Source organism: Triticum aestivum, chromosome 4B (assembly GCF_018294505.1).
Source record: "Triticum aestivum cultivar Chinese Spring chromosome 4B, IWGSC CS RefSeq v2.1, whole genome shotgun sequence".
In the NCBI taxonomy this organism is placed as follows: Eukaryota; Viridiplantae; Streptophyta; class Magnoliopsida; order Poales; family Poaceae; genus Triticum; species Triticum aestivum.
Genome location: NC_057804.1, coordinates 340,717,654 through 340,727,176, shown reverse-complemented (window position 1 = coordinate 340,727,176; position 9,523 = coordinate 340,717,654). Strand labels below are relative to the sequence as shown.

The window sequence follows — 9,523 nt, the reverse complement described above, 5'->3', positions numbered from 1 at the left end:
CAGCGAGACAGGGCTGTGGGGCGGGGATGCGCGGGTGGCGGTGGGTGGCGCGGACGCGGCGCGGCAAGGCGGCAGCGAGCGCAAGCGGCGTCGGCGGCTGCTGCTGCTACGGGAGGCGGCGACGGTGATGAGGAGGAGGGGGGCCGGGGTGGCTTATAAAGGGGGATGCGAGGCAGCGGGGTGGCTTGCGGGAGGGGCGACGGCCTCCGGAGGCGTGTCCGCCTTGGACACGGCCGACCACGGCGGGGCGGACTCCCGCGCGGGGAAGGCGGCGACAGCGTGCTGGGCGGCTGGGCTTCGGCCCAGTCGGTCAAATCTTTTTTAAAAAAATAAATTTCGCCCGAAAGAAAAATCCTAAATAAAAATAAAGAAAAATACAAAAATTCAAGAAACAATTTCCATCTTCCAAGCCTAATAGTTAGGACAACGTCAACATTTTTCTAGACTAAGATGCAGTTTTCAAAAATGCAATATTTTTCTAATTCAAATAGAGTAGCTAATAAAATACCAATAAATCACAATTTTATTTTAAAATTCTTTCTCCATTATTTCTCTTGGGTTGAAGAAGTCATACTATCTTCTCTCATATATTGTTAATATTGGAAATAATTAGAGAGAAAAATAATAAAATCAAATTTATCCTTTCTTCAAATTTGAAATAAATTCAAATATGAATTTTGTGAAACTCCAACTCTCTCCTAGGGTCCTTGAGTTGCTTAAGATTTTTAGGATCTCAACCAAATGCAAGAACAAATATGATATGCATATGATGATCTATGTATAACATCCAAATTGAAAATTAGGATGTTACATCTGGGTTTATCTTTTGCATCTTCTCGAAGAAATCCAGAAGTTTCTTCACGTCATCTTGGGACTCTTCTCTAGCAAACTTCTGTTTCCTGCATTTCAAATGCGACGCAAACTCATCTCATCAAACAGGAAATAATTACAGACAGAATGCTCAAGCGATTGCTCTGTGATGTGCTTACTTGTTGACCCAGTCGCGACTAGTATGTCCCATGTACTGCAGACCACTGGACATACGCGATAGCCTTGACATCATCTGTGTGTGTGTGTGGTCGTCCAGCTGCATGTCCTTCACCAACTGGTCAATCAAAGGATCATCTCTTTTGTATTTGCGCATGTGCAAAAGCATCCCGGGGCTTTCCAGCATCTTAGGATTGTGATTTAGTTCAACCATTTCTATCACAAATTTGCCATCCTTCCTCTTTTTGACTCTTATTTTTGCCTTGCAGCCAATCCTTTTTGATGTCTTCTCACGTTTTCGGTCATAATCTGACACAGTCTGCTTTTGCGCCCCTTCTCTTGAGCAGACAATGTAGGCATTTTTCTTGTGTTTTGCCCTCTTGCGTATGCCAAACCATGCATATCTTGCATAAGTGTTGTAGAAGTCCATGCTTTGGCGTACGTGGTGAACTTCATTCCAGCGGCAGGTATGAGGTTCAGCGTCATGCTTTTATCCTGCATCAAGTGTAGTGCTCTATGAGATAAAGTGTTATGTTCTGCTTAAATACGAGGAGTGCATATGAGTTTAATAAAGCACTGAAATGTTCCTAAGTTTTCAGAAGAATCGACTGTATTAGATGTTAGGCCAGACCTCACAAGAAATATTAGTGTGCACTTCAATGTTATCTGAATGGACTATAAATATTATTATTTTTCAGGACATAAACTTACAGGTGTGTAATGTTGTTCATCCGATGGCGTTTGCAGCTTGCTGGGTTGTATTGGACATGGCTGGGTTATAGCAGATCTGTGTAGTTGAGGATCTCGCGGCGGCAATAGTGAGGAGGATTTGTACCTGTGTTGACTTTTCACCGAGGCACCTTGTTGGTCGCATTGTCAAAGTTGATGCAGCAAGTCTTCTTGGAGCTCTGTTTTTCGGTGTAGCTGGTGGACGCTGAGCTCTGTTTTGTGGTGCAGCAAGTGGACGCGGTGGTAATCCAGTGTTGTGGTGATGTCTCACTGGATTGGTTTGAAAATTTTGGAGCGGCATCACATAATAATAATCATCATCTGCAGCAACATCATGTTCAATTGTATCATCATTGTCTGTTCAGACATGCTGTCCAAATGTAGTGAACTCGTGCTTGTACTCTGGGTTGAGAACTATTATTGGATCATCTTCATCGTCATCATCTTCATCATCCTGTCGGTGAGTGCCCTCCCACACGAAGGCGACATCGTTGTCATCTTCTACTACCTCTTCTTCCTAGAAAAAAACTCTTTTGGAGAGTATTGCACCCTGTTTGTTGTTATGAAGAATCCTCGAGGAATCTCATGTGTAACCCAGCCAGTGTCTCTTTCAGAAGAAGCTTTACTCTTCTAAAGATTGTTGTTCCCAGGGTTGTCAATTATGCGTGACATTTTGTATCTGCTGAACATCATTTCCTACACAAAATGGCCGAGCTGCATTGTCAGGTTAAATGAACTGAATCATGTGAACTGCAATGTGTTCAAAATAGTACTACGACCTAATGCACACTGACTGCATCACCCCGCAAGGTGAACTGAAGTAACCGCACTACATCGTTGTCCATAATGAATGTGACGCCCCGAGACCGATGCTCCAGTTGCCTTCCATTTATTTTAGTTGTTGTCATGTGTTTATTGTGTTTGTTGCATTATCATAATTGTTTTTCATATTTCATTCCTATATGTCTATTACATGATCATGATGAATGCCATTTCCATATTTTGCTTCTTGCATCATGTTCATCATTGGTTATATTTTGCCATCCTTGTCATGCCATGATCATCTTGCTTCTTGTTGCATGTGCATTTTAACTGTGTATATGTTATGGTGTCATCTCTTCTCTTCATCTCCATTGTTGTTGGCATCTTCACCCTTCAAGTTAATCCATCTCCAAGCAAACCCCATCTCCTTCCTTTCTTTCAAATTTTAGCCATTTACTTGAGTGACATTTTTCCTGCCTCAAATAATGTTCATTCTTTCCCTACAAATCCTGCACATTTCCTTTAACCTCTCTGACAAATATTATCTATTTTTGGAGTTGTTTTGGTTGGGTTCAAAAATGGCTCAAGTTTGAATTTAATTCAAACTTGAATTATTTTTATATCCTTAAAAATGACCAAACCAGTTTATTCAAATTGTGTATATTTCCAGGAATCCATAAATATCTTCATCCCTAGCAAATTCCATATCTTCCCTTGCCTTTCTTTTCTTCCAAATTTTCTGTCTGAAGAAAAAAAGGAACAAAATGAAATGTTGCAAGAGGTAGAGCCCAGCTCCAGCAGCAGCAGCCCATCTCCCCAGCCCACCAATAGCAAGCCACTTCTCTTACCCGTTCGAATCCAGCCCATCAGCACCTTTCCTCTGTTCATCCTCTTCTCCCTGTATGGCAGGACATCCAGAGCCTCCACGTCGGCAGTCCGGTCGATTTGACTGCCGGAGCTGCTCCCTTTGTCCTATAAAGTCCTGCCCCGACCCTAGGGTCTCCTCCTTGCTCCGTTTTCTCCTCTTCTACCTCCTCCCGCCGCCGAGGTAAGCTCTCCACGCCAAGCCATCGCCATAGCCGAGAGGGAGCCCGAGCTCCTCTCCGGCGTGACCCCAAGCAGCCGCCTTCTTCTTCATCCGGAGCCTCTAAAGCCTCATCGTCGTCTTCTCCGACTACGCACGCGCCCACATGGCCCCCGTAGCTCCTTCCACAATGTCCTCTACGTCGTCTTCTTCCTCTGGCCAACCAGCGCCGTCGGTCAGCGCCTTCACCCGCTGTGTCCGGTCAGCATCGACCTCGTACGACTCCAGCAACACCCCCATGGTGAGCAGCCGCGTCTCCCAGCTCCTTCCTGTCATGTTTTTCTTCGTGTACGCGACGCACGCATCGTATTGAGGCACGGTTGCCGTGCTCTCATGCCAGCGTCAAAGCGCAAGCTCGTGGAGCTTCTGCTCTTGACTCCGTCCTCCCACGCGCACACGCATCTGCACACCCGCACACTGCAACCCGCCCGTAAGCCTCCCCATGCCCACCTAGTGCCTGTCGCCACCATATCGCCATGACCGCGCCCGAGTCGAGCGCCAGCTCGAGCTCGAGTCGCTGCATGCACGCGTTTTGTAGCTAACCCTCACCAATTTCTGCACGTCCGCTATTGTCTTCTAGCCGTAGTCGGTGCCATGTTTGCTCACCGACGACACCTCCGAGTACCCCGTGTGTTCGCTGGAGAAGAAGGCCAGGCCTTTGCTTCAAAACGAGTCATGGCCCTTTTCCTCCAGTAACAAGCAGCTAGCGCAGTGTTCAGTAGTGATGCATCCATCCGTGAGGTCCTCGGTTCAAACCAAGCTCCCTCCCTTTTCATTTTTGTTGTTGTTGTTTCAGTTATTCCACTTGCACACTCATCCTTGCTGCATCAGCAAGTTCTGCTGCTCGTTTGCATCCAGCCACGGCCACAGAGCGAGCCATCTCTGATTCCGTTTTCAGTTTCATCGGATCAACACCAAAGCATAGTTCATTTTGAGCGCAAGACATTTCTTAGCAGAGTTGTAGCCCATCTGGTTAACAGCGCATGCATGTATCCGAGGGGTCTCGAGATCAAATCCCAGGTGCCCCTGTTTATTTTTCATCTTGTTTATGTTATTTTATCAAGCCCTTGTTCTTATTTATGTCGGGCCTAGCCCCTCTTTTATCACCAACACATTGCTATCCCAGTGGTCTTTAGAGTATGCATTGATCCAGCAGGTCTTTGGTTCGATCTTAGGTTCTCCCTTTTTTCGCAGAATCATAAAGTCCCGGACGTATCATATTTTTTGCTCTCGTCCCGAACTTGTTTCCTACCACTGGATTAGTTGCACCAGTCTCGAAGCACTGGAGGGAGAAACGTCAACCAGAAGCTCGTTCGATGAAAAAGTCAATCGGCCCGAACGCAATCCTATTGATCCTATCCAGTCCCCTCCTTCCCCACTCACCCACTTCTCTCTCCCACCTCTGGCCGCCTACTCCGGCAGCTGGTCGCGCTGGTGAGCCGCCCTGTGCTCCGCATGCCTCTCCTTCCTTCTCCTCATCCCCATCTAGTCCCTGACCTTCCTCCCCATCTCTCCCACAGGTCCGTGCATGGCGACCGTGAAGCCCGGAACACGCGGCACCACCCGGAGCCTCCCCGTCTCTTGCGCAGGTGATGAGGCGGCTGTCGGTGAGGTGCCCGAGGTGGTCAGCGGAGGAGACGAAGTTGAGTGCGGCATGGGGGAGCTCCACCGACCCCCAACATCAGGGGCGTTCGATCTTAGGTTCTCCCTTTTTTCGCAGAATCATAAAGTTTCGGACGTATCATATTTTTTGCTCTCGTCCCGAACTTGTTTCCTACCACTGGATTAGTTGCACCAGTCTCGAAGCACTGGAGGGAGAAACGTCAACCAGAAGCTCGTTCGATGAAAAAGTCAATCGGCCCGAACGCAATCCTATTGATCCTATCCAGTCCCCTCCTTCCCCACTCACCCACTTCTCTCTCCCACCTCTGGCCGCCTACTCCGGCAGCTGGTCGCGCTGGTGAGCCGCCCTGTGCTCCGCATGCCTCTCCTTCCTTCTCCTCATCCCCATCTAGTCCCTGACCTTCCTCCCCATCTCTCCCACAGGTCCGTGCATGGCGACCGTGAAGCCCGGTACACGCGGCACCACCCGGAGCCTCCCCGTCTCTTGCGCAGGTGATGAGGCGGCTGTCGGTGAGGTGCCCGAGGTGGTCAGCGGAGGAGACGAAGTTGAGTGCGGCATGGGGGAGCTCCACTGACCCCCAACATCAGGGGCGTCACGACTCATGCGGCGGGACGGGGCGGGCTCCGTTGTCCTCGCCGGCTTCGTGGCTTGGGGGCTTGGGGGAGGGAGCCGCGAGTCCGGTAATTACTTGCATGCACTGCGGTGGAGAGTAGCGATTCCGCAGATTCCGATGGAGAGCGGAGGTGGGGGCCCGGTGATGAGTTCCCTGGGACATCTCCATGGATGCACCCGCGGTAGGGGCGGCGTGATGGAGTCCTCGCCGACGGCATCCATCCTCAGAAGGGAGCGCAGTGGAGAGGTGCTCATCAAGCTCAGCCAGCTCGCGTTGTACGGCGGGGCGAGGGGGATCTGGCAGGTCGATGCGCCGCTGCTCCCCTTCTGCTAAGCCCGGAGGGCCCCTGCGGGCCGTGCTCATGTCCAGCACGGTCTACTGCCTCATCTCGTGTTAAGGCTCCATCATCACAACCGGGTCCGTCGTGCTCACCGTCAGCGCCAACGACGCTTCAACTCTTCAGCGCGTCATGCTCACCATCAGCTGGTGAGCAATTTTGCCATGGTGCAGAATTTTTTGAACATAATTTTCCATGTCCTCATGAAACATCCTTTAAGTTTGCCATGCTACACTAAAATCTGAGTAGCAGACATTTTTCCCGTGATTTGTTTAGTTACTAAATTTGACATGCCAGTCGTACAGAATTTTAACATTATTTGATCCTATAATACATGGCAATTTCTAATCACGATGTTTAGCATAACATGGCAATTTCTTAGATCATTACGAATTCTCACGCCATGGCAACTTTTAGAAATTGTTAGTTCATTCACATGCCATTATTTTTGATAGTTTTGGCCCTAACATCATGGCCCAACTCAGATTATTTGTTTCTAATGATCATATGGCAAATGTAGGCTTTTTTAGTAACTATGCGTCATACGGTTATATGGCAATGATGTGATAATTGCATTTTAGTAACAATTTGTCATCATTTCATCAATGTGGGGGGTCATTTCTGAAAGTTTCTAAAACATGGCAATATGTGAAAGTTTTCTAAAATGTGGCAAACTTCTCTAACATCAAATAGTTTGCCACCATTTTTTCTCAAAATGTATTTTTCAAATTTCTCTAACATCACAAACTTACTATACGAACCATGGCAAACTTAGTTAATGGATCATGGCAAGTTTAATTCAAATAGCATGGAAAATTTTGTCTTATCGTTTGCAAAATTTACATATATGACATTTCTTCTTTAAAGATTTCACATGGCAAATTTAACTCAAGTCCCATGTCTAAATTTGCCATGTTTTTAGACATCTCCAAATTTGCCATGTCAAACGATCACAAAAACATGGCAAATTCTAAAAGTGTCTAAAACATGGAAAACTTGCCATCCTTCAAATAGTTTTGCCACCATTTTCTTTGAATGTATTTTTTATTTTCTCTAACATTTGCAAAATTACTATATGGACTATGGCAAAATTAGTTGGATCATGGCAAGTTTAATTCAAGTACAATGGCAAAATTATTTTTATCTTACCATTTTGTGATGTTTTATGTAAATGACATTTTCTTTAAAGATTTGACATGGCAAGTTCCACTCAAGTCCCATGCATAAAGTTGCCATGTTTTTAGACATCTCTTAAATTGCCATGACAAAACGATCACTAAATCATGACAAATTCTGAAAGTTTCTAAAACATGGCAAACTTGCCATCGTTCAAATAGTTTGCCACCCACTTTCTTCAATTACATATTATTTTCTATTTCACTAACTTACTATGTGGACCATGGCAAATTGTTTTTCATTCTTTTAAGTTTTACATATCATTCTTGCCATGTCAATCCACTATATTGTATATACTTGCCATGTAAACATAAGTCTTTTAGTTTAGATATCTCTGAAAATTGCCGTGATAAATGTCTATAATTCATATACCTTTTTTTTCTTTTCTCTTCCACATGGAAACAATTACTTTCTATGAGATCATGGCATATTAATTTCATGGAGCATGTCATTTGTAGTTTATACATCATGGGAAATTATCTTTCTTTATTAACAATGGTAAAATAATTAGTTTCTAATGATAGATGGCAACCTAAGTTCATGGCAAATGTAGTTTGCGGTGCACGAGATTTTTTTATTAACATGGCAAATTTACCTATATCCCCATGGCAATATTTATCTTTTATTGCCATGGCAAGTTTTATTTTTTATTTGCCATGGTAATTTACCTTTATTAACATTGAAAATTTACCTAAATTCCCATGGCAATTTTTAACTTTTATTGCCATGGCAAGTTTTACGTTTTAATTGACATGGCTAATTTACCTTTATTAACATGTCAAATTTACTTAAATTCCCATTGCAATTTTTAACTTTTATTGCCATGGCAAGTTTTACTTTTTATTTGACCTTTATTAACATGGCTGGTTTTACTTTTTTTTGCCATGTCAAATACATACAAATTAACATGATTTTGGTTATGATTGTGGCAATTTTAACTATATGCACCATGACCAATTTTTCTTTCTTTTTGCAACATCACATATTTCTTTTGCACGGGACAGTGGCAAATATAGTCTATGCATCACGGAAATTTTGGTGTATGGATCATGGCATTTTGTAGTCTACATTTTATTCTATGGATCATCCCATGAGATTATAGCCTATGCATTTCTATCATAAGATCATGGCAACTTTCTGTTGGTTTTTTCATTTAGTTTTTAATACACAATTTTTTTCCATGTACAATGGGAAATCCAAACTTGCCATGTATTTTTTTAGAGAATAAGATTTGTAAAGGTTGCCATGTGTAACATTTTTTCCTTAGTTCATATTCATCATCACAATTTTGTACTAATTTTTCTTTATTATCATGCATGTTTTATTTTTGTAACATACTGGACGTAGCCATTTTATTATATCTCAGTTGGCAACTAATCACTCATTGTAAATTGGCAACTAATCACTCATTGTAAATCCTAATGCAGTATCATTTTCTGAATTTTCTGTATTGCACAGTTTTTCGCTCTACTAGTTTTACATGTGTCTACGTTTTTCTCTATACTTTTAGTGCAAAGGGATTTTTGTTTGGGCCAGGAAGCTAGTATTGGGCCTGTCTGATAAGGCGTTCGTGCCGAGAGGCTGTTCGCATCTGGTGCCTCCCCAGACCAAACGTTCGGCTGTTATCGACGTCCCTTTTTTGTTGTTTTGTTTTATTGATGTGTCTCTGTCCTAGCTCGTCCACACACACACCTGGCCACTTGGGCCCAAATCCATTCTGGGCCGCTGTACTCTAATGCTTCTGGCCCGTGTATGTTTGTTTTCCTGTCCCATGTGATTTAGCATTTATTATTTTCTGCATATTCACATAAATGCCATCATTTTGAATTGTGAATAACTAAATATCCATGCATCCAAATAGATCATGTCATATATGTAAAATGCTCAGATTTTCCTGTACTTTCGTAATCTTCAAGTTTTATCCATGTTAAAATATTTAAAATTGCTGTTGGCTTTAATTTCCTAAATGACATGTTAAAATTGTTTATTTCATAACTTAATAACCGTAGCTTTGAATTTAATAAACTTTATATGTAAATGGGGTAGAAAAATGCATAGATCAACTTGGTGCACTTTATTTTGCTGTTTAACAATTTTAAAATTGTGTTATAGGCAGAACAGTACCAAATTCATAAATTGCACATGTGGATTTTTCGGAATTCTTGTTTGTTGTTCCGGCCTCATTTAAACTTGTCTAGATAGGTAGATTTA

The 9,523-nt window shown here is 43.6% G+C and overlaps 1 long non-coding RNA gene across 1 annotated transcript; it reads left to right on the top strand.

The window, feature by feature from the left end:
- Positions 1-5,322: 5,322 nt before the first annotated feature.
- LOC123092126 (uncharacterized) lies at positions 5,323-8,756 on the top strand. Its single transcript, XR_006444266.1, has 2 exons — positions 5,323-5,522; positions 5,609-8,756. It is a non-coding gene; the product is annotated as an uncharacterized lncRNA (long non-coding RNA).
- Positions 8,757-9,523: the final 767 nt, after the last annotated feature.